This window comes from Rattus norvegicus, chromosome 5 (genome assembly GCF_021556685.1).
Source record: "Rattus norvegicus strain SHRSP/BbbUtx chromosome 5, alternate assembly SHRSP_T2T, whole genome shotgun sequence".
Classification (NCBI taxonomy): Eukaryota; Metazoa; Chordata; class Mammalia; order Rodentia; family Muridae; genus Rattus; species Rattus norvegicus.
Genome location: NC_141538.1, coordinates 136,335,846 through 136,353,443, shown reverse-complemented (window position 1 = coordinate 136,353,443; position 17,598 = coordinate 136,335,846). Strand labels below are relative to the sequence as shown.

Genomic DNA, 17,598 nt, shown 5'->3' with positions numbered 1-17,598 from the left:
AAACACATCAAGCTTACTGCGTGATTCTTTACTGTGGCAAGTTTTCTCCATTTTCTTTGCCCTTGACTTTAGATGTGACATTCCCTACACCAACGTGACCGTCTTGACCACTCCTCATTCTGAATTCTCAGCTCACATGAGACTTACCCCAACAAGCCTTCCCTAGGTCTCTGGACACTTAGCTAAATTCTCATTCTTCATCACTTTTATCTTTATTTTAAGCAAATGACTATCAGTGTAATTAATAGTTTCGTGTTTGTCTTTCCCCTGTAGATTGTGAACTCCTTGTAAACAAAGATTTGTTTTCATTTTTATATTTACAGCCAGCCTATGATTGTAAGGGCATCTGTTTATAGATGAATGGGTAAGTGAACATTAAACTGAATCTTTCTGTATTCATATCTATAATCCACAAGGGATTACCTGTGTTTATAAATTCCTGATTTTATTTTATTTCTTTAAAGATTTATTTTAGTTGTATGAGTACACTGTTGCTGGCTTCAGACACACCAGAGGAGGGCATCGGATCTCTTTACAGATGGTTGTGAGCCACCATGTGGTTGCTGGGAATTGAACTCAGGACCTCTGGAAGCGTAAGCAGTGCTCTTAACCACTGAGCCATCTCTCCAGCCCCAATTCCTGATTTTGTGATTAAAATATTTCAGCAATAAACAATTTTGCTGGGATGGAGAACAAAGTAACGAGACATTATACATAAAGTTAAGTGACAGTCCCTTCCTGCTTCAGTGCAGCTGGTGTTGGAGCTGCGTGGCTGAAGGATGACGTCTACCAGCCCTTTCGGACGCAGTCCCAAGACCACATGTCTCTTTTTATTTTTAACAGCCAAAGATTTTTTTTTTTTTTAACAATAAGATCCAGGGTTAGTTTTTGTAGCCTCGGCTGGCCCTTCCGCCTCTGGCACACTCAAACTTCCGGCCCTTGGGACAAACATAGGGTTTGGTGTGGCTGTGTGGAGTTCCTGGGGCCTTGCCAAAGTGTCGGTACACCTCTCAGCCCTTCTGAGGACCAGACAGGAGCATAGTGCCTTGGCCCTTGGAGACTCCAGGGCCAGTTGGTTGAAGGTGAGGCTCTTACCCCCCAGGCTTGAGGATCCAACTTCGGGCCCGGCTGCTCACCTGCAGTGCACACACCTTCAGCTTGGGTGCTTCCAGAATCCGCACATCACCTGTCACCATCCCCATAACCACAGCAGTTTTGTTCTCCCCACCAGGAAGCTTCATCTTTCGGATCATTTGGGAAGGGACAGAGATGGCCGGTTAGTGTGGCTAAAAAATTGCCTTTTCAGCACAACCTGATTGACGGTGGAGTTGGTCCTTCTGGCTAAAAACTTGTACTGCTTGACTAGCGGCCACAGGTAGATGTCCTGTGTCTTGGGCTTCTTGCGCAGAACCTTCTGATCCTTGTGGTGAATGTCAACACCCATGATGGCGCCTCCTGCTCGGCCATGTCCAGAAAGACCAGCAGATGTCTTAAACATCAAGATGCAATTCTTCAGAGCCAGTGATAGTCCTATCCTGAATGTGGCCTGGTTGTGAGTGCCTTGGTTATCAATGTAGGATGTGAATGGAGAATTTTCAGCAATGACAAAGCAATGAAAGACTCATCTCCAGCTGGAGGTTCTCAGACTTTTCTTTTTTCTTTTTTCTTTTTCTTTTTTTCAGAGCTGGGGACCGAACCCAGGGCAAGCACTCTACCACTGAGCTAAATCCCCAACTACTCAGACTCTTTTAAGTTATGGACACTTATCTGTCATGACTGGAAACATGCCATACAGGCACTGCAAATTTTGATGAGTTTGACAATTCTCAGAATCACAATGAGAAGACAATGAGTAGCTCTAAACAAAAAATGACAAAAGCACTCAAGGAATCACCTTGCAATAGATAGGCAACCTTTCTCAAAACACAGTGAATGGAACACTTTATTCAAGCAAATATGAGAAGAGCTAAGACTATTGTACTTTGTATAGTACCTGTAGATAAGAAGGGGTTTAACCTAGGAAATTAAAGAAATATGTTCTGTAACACTCTTATATGAAAGAAACTGGTCAGTGGTTTAAATTAAGGAAGTTTTAGAAGATGGAGTGAATCTTGCTAAAACGGAGGACTTGCTTCACTTCCGGGTTCTGTTGCAGCCTTTGTCTTGCTATGCAAGTGCAGGTGTCCACCATACACAAAGCCTGCAAGGCTGTGGAACTGAACTTGGTTCTGAAAGGAGCCCCATTTCTGGGTCTCACCAGATATTCATATGACTTATAGCCAATAGCCAAAAAGAAGTCCTTCCCCCAAAGGCTTTGATACCCCACTGGACAAAGTGCCAACTCTTATGTATATAAAAGTTTTGCGTATTACATACATAAGGTATACAGTCTATACATGGTGCTGGTTGAACATTTAGCGAAGAAAAAGAGAGATGGAATATATTCTAAGGCTAAGAATTATTACTTAGTATTTTGTGTGTGAATGTAATATTAGTGGTTTGAAATTCCTATTGAATTTGCTTTTTTTCTGTAGTGATTTAAAGACTGCAATTTATGAGATATCTGAGATGATATAATTCTCAATAAAACATTTTTAAAACAAAAAAGAACTTATATAGAATATCAATATAACATGACCCTTTCCTATAATTTATATTCATATTTTAAATGGACTGCTGTTAGCTTCTGCTGGTTTTTATAACACTTAGTTGATGGTTTTTTTTTTTTTTTTTTTTTTTTTTGGTTCTTTTTTTCGGAGCTGGGGACCGAACCCAGGGCCTTGCGCTTCCTAGGTAAGCGCTCTACCACTGAGCTAAATCCCCAGCCCCTTAGTTGATGTTTTTGAGACAGAATCTTTCTTCAGACCAGCTTTGAATTCAGACCAATCCTCCTGTCTCAATCTCTTTTTTTTTTTTTTTTTTTTGGTTCTTTTTTTCGGAGTTGGGGACCGAACCCAAGGCCTTGCGCTTCCTAGGCAAGCGCTCTACCACTGAGCTAAATCCCCAACCCCTGTCTCAATCTCTTGAATGCTGAAATTTCAGGCATGTACTACCACATCTGACTGTTTTTAAAAATGAAAGTCAGTGAAAGCCTTTGCTGCACAAGTTTCATGATCTGTGCTCAATCCTGATTCCCACACTGGAAGGAGAGAACCAACTCCTGAGGCAGTCTTCTGACCCTCACATGATGTGCGCTCTCTCTCTCTCTCTCTCTCTCTCTCTCTCTCTCTCTCAATGATTTATTTATATTGTTGTTGTTGTTGTTGTTGGAGACAGGGTCTTACTATATAGCTCTAGCTGTCTTATAACTCACTATGTAGACCAAGTTGCCTCAAACTCACAGAGATCTAGCTCTGTCTCCCACCTGCTGGGACTAAAGGTGTGCACCACTACCATGCCTTGCTCAATAATTAAAAAAAAAATAAAATAAAAACACATGCTGAGGAGTGGTGGCACATACCTTTGATTAATTGGGAGGCAGAGGCAGATCTCTGTGAGGCCAGGCTGGTCTGCACAGCAAGTTCCAGGACAGCCAGGCTACAAAGAAACCCTATCTCAAAATGAAAAACAAAATAAAGATACAAGCTATTTTATTACTTAACATTTAGTGCTTACTGCATACTAGACAGAGCATTCTAAGTGTCTCCCATATGTTAACTAGTTAGGTCCTGAGAACAATGAAATGTCTGCTCTTTTCCTTTCAGTAAGAAAACTGAAACTCAGGGAATAAAGGAACTCATTCAACATCGTACTTAAGTTTGAGCACAGGCAGTCTGGTTCCACAACCTGTACTGTTAACCACAATGTAATGAGTATGACACTATTGGATCTAAAGCATCCACAACTTTATAAAAGTAATTAGCAAGCATAATTCTACAAAGACAGAGTTCTGCATTAATGGCAGACAAGTCAGTAAACTCTGACATCTGCTTGGTTTCCTGGGCAACTATTTGATGCAACACTCTCACTGGAAAATAAAGATGGGCTCGTGATCTACAAGACAGTCTCGGCACCGCATGTGATCATCTGTGTGGAGCTCTAAAGGAGCACTTCTCAGCACAGCCCTCTGACACCATTCAAAGGCCTTTGTGTTTCTCAGTGTAAGAAAAGCTCCAGCAACGCCTGGGCAATTAAAACCACTTTGCTCACTGCTCTTTTGATTCCCCAAGGCCTCTAGGCAGGTGCTAATACATGGACACAAGTGTCATTTCAGCCAACAGCAAGGAAAGGAGTGCTGCGATTTTCTAACAGGATTCATTTTCCCTTTAAAATGTTTTTTATATTTTATTTGTTTAATTATTATATTGAGTCAGACAGACAGACAGACAGACAGACACACACACACACACAGAGAGAGAGAGAGAGAGAGAGAGAGAGAGAGAGAGAGAGAGAGAGAGAGACAGAGAGAGAGAGTACAAATTGCCACAGCATGTGTGTAGAGATCTTCTACTAGTGGGTCCCAGGGAAAGGAACTCAGGTCATCAGACTTGGCAGGCACAGCCTTGCTGGCCCAAGAACACATTTTCTTTTCTTCCACCCTGCCCGTAACCCCCCAAGACAAGGTTTCTCTGTCCTGGCTGTCCTGAATCTCACTTTGCAGACCAGCTTGTCCTCGAACTCACAGAGATCTGCCTGCCTCTGCCTCCCCAGGGTTGGGAGATAAGAATGTTTTTCTTATAGTCAATTTAAATACAACATATGCATACAACACACAAACATACATACACAAACACACACCATATGGCCTTTGTACTTGAATGGCTCTATTTAAATAAATTTGGTTTCGATGAAAGTATAAAATTAGAATTTCTCATCTAATTCTTGCTTCCTGGAAAGTCATTGTTGTATACAGCAGAAGAAAATAAAGCAAGTTACTTTCTTATTTTAGTCTGTGACAAAGAAAAAAAGAAAGAAAAAGAAAGAAAAAAGTATCCAGGAGAACTCTTAAAACTCTAAGAATAACATTTACAAAATACTAATTCCCTTCTCGGAAAACTTAACTCTCAATCTTAGTAGCTAATGCTCAAACAAGTGCACTGGGACAGTTCTAGAGATGAACAGATCATGGGTCAGGGTCCGAGTCACAACTCCAATAGCCCTCAATTCCTTTTTGCCTCAGTTTCTTAATTATGCAAATGAACATACTGCTTAATGAGATTCATGTGAAAGTGCTTTGTAAAGAACACATTTACCCGAAATACCACTCAATAACAATCCCAACTAGCCAGGGCCAGGGCCTAAATAAATTCCCAAGAAGCAGATGGTGCCCACACACTGGATCAGGGTGTGGAAGATAAAGTGAGGAGCAGCATTGTTATTCGGGAATACAAATGATGCTGCCCATTACTCTGAAAGCTACTTGGTTTGTTTGTATTAGAGAGGTCACCTAAGCTTCTCAGAGCAGCTGAGTAAGCTGAAGGGCCCTTCTTGCTGCCATCTGCTCCCTTCCCAGACTCCTCTGGCAAATCAAGGGGTTTCCTTATATTAACCTCTAAAGAACAGCTATGGCCCTTTCTCTGCATCAGCCTCAGAAGGCAGCAGTCTCTGCTCTCTGTACTAGCAACCAGAGCTAAAGACCAAAGCCTCCCAAATGCAGGCGCTCACCTCTAGAGCATTATGTTACTCAGTTCTCTAGATTTATGTTGTTTTGACTTGCAATTCTACAGGGGAATTAAGTATATGGTTTTAAAGTTTCAGGATTTAAAAAATATATTATTTTAGAAATATTTTCTGTTAAAAAGAAAAAAGAACAAATTTATCCGGAAAATTTATTTAAATATCTAACATACAGAAAACACAATTACTTTAAAGCAGTAATTTCACCAGCTATGACAGCATACATACACCTGTAATCCCAGCTCTTGGGACATGCAGACAGGTGGATCAGCAGTTCAAAGTTATTGCCACCATAAGCTACACAGTACATTTGAAGCTAGCTTGGGCGTTATGAGACTTTCTCTCAAAACAAATAAACACCACAAAGACCTCACTTTATGGTGCAAGATGAAAGAAATTATATTGGTGGATAACCAATCAATTTGAAACTATAGATCAAAAATCTTTGGTTCACAGATGTGAAAGAAACTATTACATACCTCAAACACCTCTCTGTAAAAACAGTGTGCACGGATCCTGCACCAGGCCCTCTGCATATATATTACAGCTTCCACCTTAATGTTTTTATGGGATTCCTGAGTCTATGAATGAGTGGGTTTTTAATTCTTGTGCCACCTCTTGGACTCTTTTTCCTTTTGTCTGTCTTGTCGAACTTCAATATGATAGCTTTTTTTATATTATTATATTTTGTTATATTTTATTATTTCTTAAAAGCCTGTTCTTTTCTAATAAGAGACAGAAAGGGATAGGATCCAGATGAGGTAGGCGTGGGCGGAACTAGGAGTAGAGGGAGGGAAAACCATAGTTAGGAAAGATTATGTGAGAAAAGGAATCTATTCTCCTTTTTTCCCCCTGGTTTTTCGAATGGGGTTTCTCTGTGTGATAGTTCTGGCTGTCCTGGAATTCGCTTTGTAAATCAGGCTGCCAGTCTGACCTTGAACTTACAGAGATCCTCCTGCCTCTGCCTCCCAAGTGGCATGCACCACTATGCCTGGTTAGGAAACTGTTTTCAGTAAAAGGGGAACAAAAATCAGTGTTCACATATACAAGGTATACATGTTGCCAAAACAGGTGTTCAGTGCATGGTCTGTGTGTGAATGTGTGCATGTGTGAGATACAGACACACACACACATACCTCCACCCCACACCAGCCTGGCCTCAGATTCCCTATGTAACTGAGGAAGAAAGACAGACAAACAGGCAGACATATGCACAGACACACCCATGTGCTCATGTGTGTGTGTTCCCCAGGCTAGCCTCAAACTCCCTAGGTAACTGAGGAAATTCTTGAACTTCTGATCCTCCTACCTCTATCTCCCAAGTGCTGGGATTACATGTGTGTATACCATACCCTGTTGCTCAGGGTTGGGGATAGAGTCCAGGGATTTGTGTATGCTATGTAAGCACTTTACCAGCTGAACTATGTATGAGACCAGGTCTCTACCTAGGTTCAGAATTCAAACAAAGAAAAAGGCAACATATAATTGTAACCTTATTTCATAAACTATTCTATTCCAGTTCAGGAGTCTACATCAATAGGGTAGAGGGTATTAAAAACAACAAACTACTTTTCAAGAGGAAAACATACATAGCTATTTTTGACTGACCACAATATTGAATAATCGAATTTCTATTTACGAGTCTTCAACATAGTATTCAGACTTATTTTCTTTTTTATTAATATGTACTTATTGGATGTGTATGAATATTTAGCCATATACCATGTGTGTGCCTGGTGCCATGGAGTTAAGAAAAGGGTGTTGAATCCCTTGAAACTAGAGTTAGAGATAGTTATGATGTGGGTGCTTGGCCAGAACAGTCATACCTGTAGACAGGCAGCCAATTCCTCAGCCCTCAGATTTATTGTTTAAGCACTACACTTACTTAGAAGCTAAGTGCTTACTGCATACCTATAACAAGCGTTGAGGGTAGGACAAGGCTCCTGAGTCAGGGTCAGTTTGGGCCCAACTGTGAGATTCTGTCTCAAACAAAAGAAAACTCACAGAAACCATTTTCCAGGAGGAAAAGGATTTCTTTCAGGGTGAATATGATCAAGCTATGTTTATACATCTATGAAATTGTTGAAGAATAGATACAAGTTTGTTTGTTTGGTTGTTGTTTATCAAGACACAGTTTCTCTGTGTAGCCCTGGCTGTCTTGGAAAATGCCTTGTGAACTACTAAGATCCACCTAGAATTAAAGACATGGATCACCATGCCTGGCAATAAAAGATTTTCTGTTACTTCTCTGAGATTGTATATACTGAATTAGGTCACTAAATTAAGTCACCAAAATATACTGTTTCTGTATTTAAATGAAATACGTTTAATGTGTGTGTTTAGCACAGTGTCTGCCATTCCACTGCAATAAAAATGTTATCGTTCTACTATTCTGACTATACTCTAGCAAGCTCCCTTATTCTCATCTCCTTTTAAGGCCCCCTTGTTTCATGCAGACTCTAGTCTCAGATTACCTAAACAAAGTGCCTATACATAGGCATCATATGGATTGTAGTCAAACTCATGGAATTAAAGCATAAGTTTCAGATGATCTTAACCTTCATTTTTTCTAAACTTCATGACATCTTATTTTCAGAATGGCCTTTTTACTATGGAGATGAATGCAAATCCCCCACAACATTCTTTACTTAAGGGGTTCATACATGGTAAGATCAACATTCCTAACATTTAGAGCATTTTGGTCAGGGCCTCATAACACTCTCTGGCTCTCCACTCTTTTGTTCCATCTCACACACTGACCTGTGTGGGGCGGCAAGTATGTCGACACGAATTCAATTAGCACAATCCTTCCATTCTGTTTAGAAACTGGAGCAAAACCACTTTTTATACTTTGTATAATAACCTGGTTTCAGACAAAACCAATCAGATAAAAGGCATTCTCATTAGGTTTTTACTGGGTATCTAAATGCATTCACATCCTCATTTGGATTTGAGAAGTTCTTCACAGGAAAAATCCCTGGTGTTAGCAATTCTTCTGAGTCAAATGATAGCACTACACAATCCCGTCAACTGGCCAACCACCCCTTACATTCTCTTCTCTGGCTTTTAATGCTTTGCAGCACTAATCTCAAGAGCAGTGAATGATGTTACTATGCAGAGCAGCAGTGCTCAACCTGTGGGTAGTGACCCGCAAATGACCCCTTTACAAGAATTGCACGAGATACCCTGCATATCAGATATCTACATTACGATTCATAACAGTACCAAAATTACAATTCTGAAGTAGTAACAAGAATTTTATGGTTGGGGGCCACCACAGCATTAGGAAGGTTGAGAACCACTGACACAGAGGTTCTTTTTCATGTGCACTACTTCTTCAGAAAGAGTGCCTTCTCACTGTCAAAAACTGACCCATAATTGTTCCTGTCTGAAAGAACTGCAGGGACAGAAATGGAGAGAAACCTGAAGAAAGAGAGGGCCATCGACAGGCCCAAAGTGGGATCTAGCTCAAAGGGAGGCCCCAAGGCCTGACACCATTACTGAGGCTATGGAGTGCTCACAAAAAGAGGCCTGTTATGACTGCCCTCCAGAAGACCCAAAAAGCAGCTGGAAGAGTCAGATGCAGATATTTATACCCAACCAATGGACAGAAGCTGCTGACCCCTGTGGTTGAATTAGGGAAAAGCTAGGAGGTGAGGAGGAGGGTGACCCTGTAGAAGGACCAGCAGTCTCAATTAACCTGGACCCCCAAGATCACTCAGACACTGGACCATCAACCAGGTAGCATACACCAGCTGATATGCGGCCCCAACACATATACAGCAGAGAACTGCTGGGTCTGGACTCAGAGAAGATGTACCTAACCCTCAAGAGACTGGAGGACCCAGGGAGTGGAGAGGACTGGGGGAAGGGGGATAGGGACATCCTCATGGAGTCAGGGTGGGGAGATGGAGGGGTGGGGAAGGTAGGAGATATGGAATGTGGAACAGTCAGAGGGTGGACTGGGAGGGGGATAAAATCTTTTTTTATTTTCCTGGAGCTGAGGACTGAACCCAGGGCCTTGTGCTTGCTATGCAAGCACTCCGCCACTGAACTAAATCCCCAACCGATAAAATCTGGAGTATAAAAAACTTAAATAAAATTTTAAAGATTAAATAATTTTAAAAAAAGAGTGCCTTAACACATTTTTGGGAATCTAAATAATGAGTTGTGCATTTATAGGTTCTTATTTTCATATAATTTTTCTTTAAATAACTTTTTAAATGTGTGTGAAGGAGAGTGGGGAATGAGCATGTGCCCTGGCATGTGTGTCAAGGTCAGAAGATCACCTGAGGGACTCAGTTCTTCTATGTGGGTCTTGGGGATCAAACTCAGGTTACCAGCTTGCGAATGCAAGGGCCTTCATCACTGAGTCATCTCCTTGGCCCCTAAACTGTGAATTAGACATTGATAGGTTCTTATGTTCGTATGACATTTTTGTTTTATTTTAAATCATTTTTAACATCTATTCATGAGGAGGTAATGGTAGTAGGTATGTACATGCTGCAGCTACATGTAGAGGCTAGAAGATAACTCGTGGGAGTCTGTTTTCTCTTTTCACCAGATGAGCTCCCAGAGATAAGACTCAAGTTGTCAAGCATCTCTACCTGTTGAACAATCTAGCGAGCTCAATTTTTCATTTTTTTAAAGAAAGTTTAAATTTGATTATAACACAGTCATGGGCTAAACTACAGTGCCATTCTCTGAGCTGATTTCAGAAGGAAACAGTGTAGAGCTCCAAAAGTGCACAGGCACTGGGGGCTCTTCTTCTTCTTCTCAAATAGCTAATTTCTTATTTGATGTATCTTTAATTCAAAAATTATTTTATGTGTATAAGTGTTTTGCCTGCATGTATATCTGAGTATCACATGCACACCTGGAGCTCATGGAGGCCAGAAGCAGGAACATAGGATCCCTGGATCTGGAATGACAGATGGTCTCTCCCAGCTATGTGGGTGCTAGAGATCAAACCTGAGTCTCCTGGAAGAACACACACACACACACACACACACACACACACACACACACACACACACACACGTGCACGCACATGCGTGCAAATAACACAGTGTATAAGTGGAGGTCAGAAGACAATTTGGAGGAGTCAGTTATCTCTTTGAATCATGTTTCAAGGACTGAACTCAGATGATCAAGTTTAGTGGTAGGCACCTTGTACCTGCTGAGCAATCTGTTGGCCCCTCATGCATTAAAAAAAATATATAGATTCTGCAGATGAGAAGAATGCATGACATCTGGTTTCTGTGTCTAGCTTATTTCCACTTAGCATCCAGTTCTATCCATTTGATACTTTTATTTTATTTATTTATTTTTTAAGATTTATTTACTTAATGTATTTATTTAATATATATGAGTACACTGTAGCTGTCTTCAGACACACCAGAAGAGGGCATCAGATCCCACTACAGATGGTTGTAAGCCACCATGTGGTTGCTGGGAATTGAACTCAGGACCTCTGGAAGAGTAGTCAGTGCTCTTAACCACTCAGCCATCCCTCCAGCCTGATAAATTATTTTTAATTGAAACAAGGAAAGGGGCTAGGGATGAAACAGAGAGAACACTTTCCTACCAAGCTCAAAAACATTTAAACCTCACACACACAGAGACACAGACAGACACACAAACACACTGGCAGACACACACACACACACACACATACACATCCCTAAACAAGAATAATGGAGATAAATACAGATTAGTTCATTTTTCTCCTTATAACTTGTCATACTTAGGCAATCCCTTCCTCCTACCCAAATTCAATTCATCCTTCTTGATCAAGTTTGATTAGCTCAAATGATACTCATTTCTTCTTTTGTTAAACATTTTGGCTATTTATTATTTATACCATACAATCAACTACATTCTGCTACACTTTCTAACTGTGCTTGATATTTTTATAAAGTATCAACAGAGGCTGAAGAGGTCATCCAGCAATTGAGAGTGTATATTGCTCTTTCACAGGACTGGAGTTTGGTTCCTGATAGCTCATAAATGTCTGTAAATCAAGCACCTAGGGAATCCTTGGATTCTGAGAGTACATCAACACACACACACACACACACACACACACACACACACACACACACACACACACAGAGAGAGAGAGAGAGAGAGAGAGAGAGAGAGAGAGAGAGAGAGAGAGAGGAAGGAGAGGGAGGGAGGGAGAGGGAGAGAGAGATTCTTAAATAATATCAACGTATGGGGCCATATCCAGAGAGACAGTATTACCAAGTGTTAATGAAAACCAGTTCTGGAGCCAGCCAGGGAGCTCAAAAGGTAAAATTGCTTGCCACAAGTGGTGATTAGGTTGTCAACTTCATAGAACTTAAAATCACCTAAGAGATGCCTCTGGACATGCTATAGGGAATTACTTTGATTGTATGAATTGAGATGGGAAGATTTGCCCACTGTGGATGGCACCATTCCCTAGGTAGGGTATCCTGGACTGTGTATAAGCATAGAAGGGAAACTGAGCACTAGTATCATGCACTCACTTTTCTGTTCTGACAACAGATGTGACCAACTGCTTCAAGCTCCTGATGACTTGACTTCCATATTCAGAAAGAATATGATCTGGAACTGTGAGCTAAAATAAACACCTTCTCTTCTCCCTTCAGTTGCTTTTGTTTTATCATATTACCTGGAAAGGAAACCATGACACTTGATGATCCAAGTTCAATTCCTGGATGTCATAGTGGAAGGTAAACCAACTCTGAAAAGTTGTCTTCTGACCTTCGCATGAGTGCACACATCATATACATACATATAAGGATAAATGAAATAAAGAGAACAGGCTCTGCCATCAAACCTGGGTTCAAATGTTGGCTGTCACTTAGTAAGTGTGTTCCTTGTCCTTCCATTGCCTTGGGTTCTTCATATACAAATGATATTTGATTATTGTGAGGATTAGATGAACAGATATAAATAAAACAGATTAGTGCTTGGACTATAGTGAGTTCTCCTGGTTATTCCATTATTTGAATATTTATTTATTTGTCCATTTTGTGTGTATATATATGAGTGCAGAGGTCAGAAGACAATTCATAGAATTTAGCTAGCTCTCCTTCCACCATTTGAGTTCGGGGGTTGAACTCATAATAGCCCCTTTACCCACTGAGCCATCCTACTGGCCAATGCACAATAAGCTGTCAATGACGATTGTTAAGATTCATTTAGGAGCCACTCATAGCTTCTGGTCCTGTGAAGATGGGAAGAAGTATACTTTTTCCTATTCTTCTCATGGAGCATATATTTGTGAAAAGCTTAACGTGACACATATAAAATAAACATAAAAGACTCTGGAATGTAGAAACCGGAGGTCAAACTAACAAGATCTAGACCCAAGAAAAGGCAGACTTGTAAGATATTTGAGCTTTCTTTTTTATCCTTCATGACCTCACATTTGGAGATAAAGAGGCAATACAAAAACGTTAACTGGTACAGAAAAAAAAAAAAAGAAAACCTTTGCTCTTTATAGTCAAAAAAATGAGGGAAAGAACAGACTAGTATGAAATGCTTAAGACAATTCTCCAGGTGACCAGCAGAGACCACTGTACCTCTGTCCCACCAGTGCCAGCAGAGGCTTTGCCCACTGGAATAAATGTTACTTGGAGCTTTCTGGTGAGTCAGGACTCTCACCACACAATGGTAATCCGGCCTTTTGCCAGTCTATGTCTAGTAGAGGCCATGAAGCAAACAGTAATGAGGCATCTCTGCTGTTCTAATTCAGCGTGGGGGCAGCTCACCAGGGAATCAAGATGTGTACATGTATGTGCAATAATGAGCTCCTCTTCCACTCCTGCCACTGAAGTACTGGGGGATGTAATAAAGCAGAGAGAGGTTCATAACTGGAGGAGCACCTGTCTAGTATGCTACATTTGATTCCCATATCATAACCACGCCCCTCCACACACAATAAAAAATGATGGAAAATAAACATGGGTGTTTTTTGTTTGGTTGGTTTTTGGCTTCTCAAGACAGGTTCTCTCTGTGTAGCTGTGGCTGTCCTGAAACTCACTCTGTAGACCAGGCAGAGATGTGCCTGCCTCTGCCTCCAAAGTGAGATTAAAGGTGTGCTCCACCTCACCTGGCTTAATATCCAGGGTTTTATAATGTTCCAAATGTCCAGTGGACATTTTATCAGATAAATGTTCAACAGAAATTAATCATTTCAAGAATGAGGAAAATCTCAACCTGATTCAAAAGATAATCAATAGATATCAACAGTGAAATGACAGATGCTAGAACCTGTCAAGCTTTTTAGAATTTTACCACATATTAATTGATTTTGTGTGCATATGTATGCATACAGGTGGGTTCAGGAACACTACTGCACGTAAGTGCAGGTCAAGACAACTTAAGGAAGTCAACTCTCTCCTCACTGTGTGAGTCCTGGGGATGGCACTCAGGCTAGCAGCTCAGCAGCAGGTGCCTTTATCAGCCAAGCTATCTTCCTGACCTCTTGACAAAGCATTTAAAGGAACTATCATAAAAACACTTCAACAAGCAATTATAAACATACTTGAAACACATTTGGAAAACAGAAACTATCAGCAAAGAAATAAAGATGTTTAACCAAGTTGAAATTAGAGAACTTAAAATACGATCCTGAAATAAAAAATTCAATGAATAGACTGAACATGAGACTAGTCGGGAAGAGGAGAAAGTCAGTGAAGCAGAAGACAGAGCAAAAGAAACTGCCAGTCAAAGAATGGGGGGGGGGGTAGTTAAAACCAAACAGAAAGGAACACCAAATAGAGGCTCAGGATCTCATAAAGGAACGAAAGCTCTAGTCTCATTACATCCTCACGAGGAGAATAAACAGGGCTGAAAGCACCTGACACGATTGCCGAGGACTGGCAAAAACTTGGTGACTGCTCAGAAGACTCACACACAAAGAAGCACACACCACACACATCAAAGTCAGATTCTTGAAACCTACGTCCAATTAATCAGATCTCCTCCCTCTCTCTCTCTCTCTCTCTCTCTCTCTCTCTCTCTCTCTCTCTCTCTCCCTCCCTCCCTCCCTCTCCCCCCTCTGTGTGTGTGTGTGTGTGTGTGTGTGTGTGTGTGTGATGTTAGAGGATGACTTTCAGAAGGCATTTCTCTCAAAGATATGTTAGAACCTTACAAAGCTTCCCCTAAGACTGGAGGCAAACAAATCCACAGAATTTGTTTTTCAAAAAAATATTCAACCAAGATAAAAAACACAGAGTAAACACTCTGATTCCAAAAGGGGCAAATGGGAAAACAGCCAGGAAAGATCGGACCAAAGAAAACAGCTGAACTCAGCAGGTAAACACTAAATCCTGTAGTCTCATGTCGGGCTTCTGGACATGGGGCAGTGGGCTGTAAGCTCTAAACCCTGTCCCTATATTCTTGGCTGCTTATGACTTACATGATCTCTCTTCAGAAGTGGCTCTTCTGCTTGTCCCTCCGTTAGCAGAAAGCCCATGTTTCTGGCAACTCTACATAGGGCCTTGTTGCATCTTAGGCTTCCTTCCCTTAGCTTTGAACACAGTTCACGCAGAGGCAGCCCGCAGAGAATCTGACCCAACCACATCTTGACTCCCGGGCTTTTCCTTTGAAACCTAGGCAGAAAGGTTCTGTGATCCCACAGCTCTTATATTTTACATGCCTGCATCATGTGCATGATAGCAAGGTCCATTATCAAACTGAATGTTGGCTGGACCACAGCTGTCTGGGCAGTCAAACCTCTAAAAGTACTTTCCAAAGAATCCCTGTGTGAGCAGAATTCTCTGGAGTTCCCTTCTCAAAGAAGTCTCTTTCAAAGGAATGTACATCTTTACATCTTTGATTTTGGCAGGGATGGGTAGAACCAATTCCCAAGATGCCCTCAAGGGTTCTCTTTTCACTCTGACACGGAGTACTTGGCTTTCCTTAAGGACACACTCTTCAACAATCCTACCCCTAGTCTCTTTTTTTTTAACCAAACTACGAGGTTTTCAAACTACTTGGTTGACAGTCTCACTAAAAATGTTACTAAAAGAGCCAGCAGCAGCCATGTTACAGGATGAATGATATGATACCTAACTTTTTCTTCTACCAGATGAATTAATGTGTTACCTTTAATTTTAGCTTCTTACAAAGTCTCAGGCATGTAGATAAATTCTTTGCCAGAATGCAATGCAATGACCGTTAACCTAATTCTCCAGAACCTCCTACCATCTGGAAAACTGAGAGCCTAGACGTTATGACCTGTGCTCTATCAGCATTCTGGTCTTCTGAGAGCCTTCCAGAATTTCTCATTAAGTTGCACTCTCAGAGTTCTAGGCTTTTCCTAACCTGCTTCTGTAAGCTTTTCCAAATTCTTCCCATAAACCAGTTCTCAAGGCTTCTGAACCACATGATAAGGAATCATCATATCAATGACTTCATCTCTCAGTGCCAATTTTCTGTAAGTATGGTGTTATAATAAAATACCCAAGGAAAAAAATATCAGGTAGTGTTACAGGATACTTGATCACACTGTGAACCCCAAGATTGTGTTACTGAAAAAAAAATGTTTCTAGTTGTGGTACAGCTCACCTTTAGCACCTACCTTTAATCCCAAACAATGAAGGTAAAGTTAGTTTGTAGAAGGAAACACCTATGTTTGAAAGTGATGTCTAATTGAGAGGCAGACAAAGTGATGCATCAGAGAAAGATCTGACAGAATAGCATATGTATGCCCAGCTCTTATGAGAACACAGGGAAGAGAAGCAGTGCAAAGTGAGAGAGGAGGAGACAGTTTTATTGGGAGTTTTACAGAGACAGGCTGAAGGGAGAAAAGCTAGACACAGCTAAAGACAGAACAAGCCAGTGAATGAGGAGCCAGGAGATTAGAACAGATTGCTAGTTGAGGCCAAGCAGCGCAATTCTGGAGAGGCCAAGAGCTAGAAGCCAGATTGAATCGGTTAGCGTGCAGAGGAAATGGAGCCAGAACAGCTAAGCAGAACCAGCCAGAGATCAGGAAGAACAAGAAAGGGTGAGCTTATTCATCAGTAAGTCTCAGAAGCTGAGAGCATTCTATAGACTGTATGGAGGCTAGAAGCTTCCAAGACTAAGCTTAGGTTAGCAGACTGAAGCAGTAAAGCCTCCTAGACAACAATTAGAACAGGTGAATAAAAGTTACTTTTACAAAGGGGACAGTTTTATTTTGGTTCCTAGTTTCAGACATTATGATCATTGGGCTCTTTAGCCTCTGGGTGGGTGTGCAGAGAGGCCGAACATACTCTGGCAAGAAATAGTTTCAGAATGTTCACATTATGGTGACTAAAGGAATAAGAGGGTGTTGGTGGTGCTGAAATAAGAGACATCCTTCAAATCCACCCCTCCCTGCAGTGATCGACTTCTTGCATGGCCCATTCAGTAAGAATTCATCAGTAGATCAACCACTGAGGAAGTCAGTACCTTCATCATCCATCACCTAAACATCACTACCAGCTGGGGACCAAGACTTCAACACATAAACATTTTGGGAAATATTTCCTTTTTTTTTTTTTTTCTTTTCTTTTTTTTTCGGAGCTGGGGACCGAACCCAGGGCCTTGCGCTTGCTAGGCAAGTGCTCTATCACTGAGCTAAATCCCCAACCCCCGGGAAATATTTCCTATTCAAAACATAAAAGCACATATGGTTTGCACAAAGCCCTAGGTTCCAATCATACACTGCAGGGAACAAAGTTATATATTCTTCAGTTTATACAACATCTGAAATTACAAAATTATAGGAACAGAAAGCAGATTAGTGGTTCCTAGGAGTTAGGTATAAGTAGCAATACAACAACAGGAGGGCCAGAGATATAGTTTCATGCTGGGTTCTCAGGTGAAGACAGGATTCTTGACTTTGTAGCAGAAAAGAACTTTAGGATGAGCCAATATGAAAAAGAAAAAAAAATTTGTTAAGAAGAGATTTTTGTTGCCATTTGCACATGTGTATGCATATGTATTTGTGTGTGTGTGTGT

At 41.0% G+C, this 17,598-nt stretch overlaps 1 protein-coding gene, 1 long non-coding RNA gene and 1 pseudogene across 2 annotated transcripts in view; 1 reads left to right on the top strand and 2 right to left on the bottom strand.

The window, feature by feature from the left end:
- LOC148005993 (uncharacterized) overlaps positions 1-17,598 on the top strand; it is a 1,435,680-nt gene that overhangs the window by 562,988 nt on the left and 855,094 nt on the right. The window lies entirely within an intron of this gene.
- The window catches only part of Zswim5 (zinc finger, SWIM-type containing 5), a 117,431-nt gene that overhangs the window by 39,158 nt on the left and 60,675 nt on the right, over positions 1-17,598 (bottom strand).
- LOC148005996 (large ribosomal subunit protein eL18 pseudogene) lies at positions 810-1,616 on the bottom strand (annotated as a pseudogene).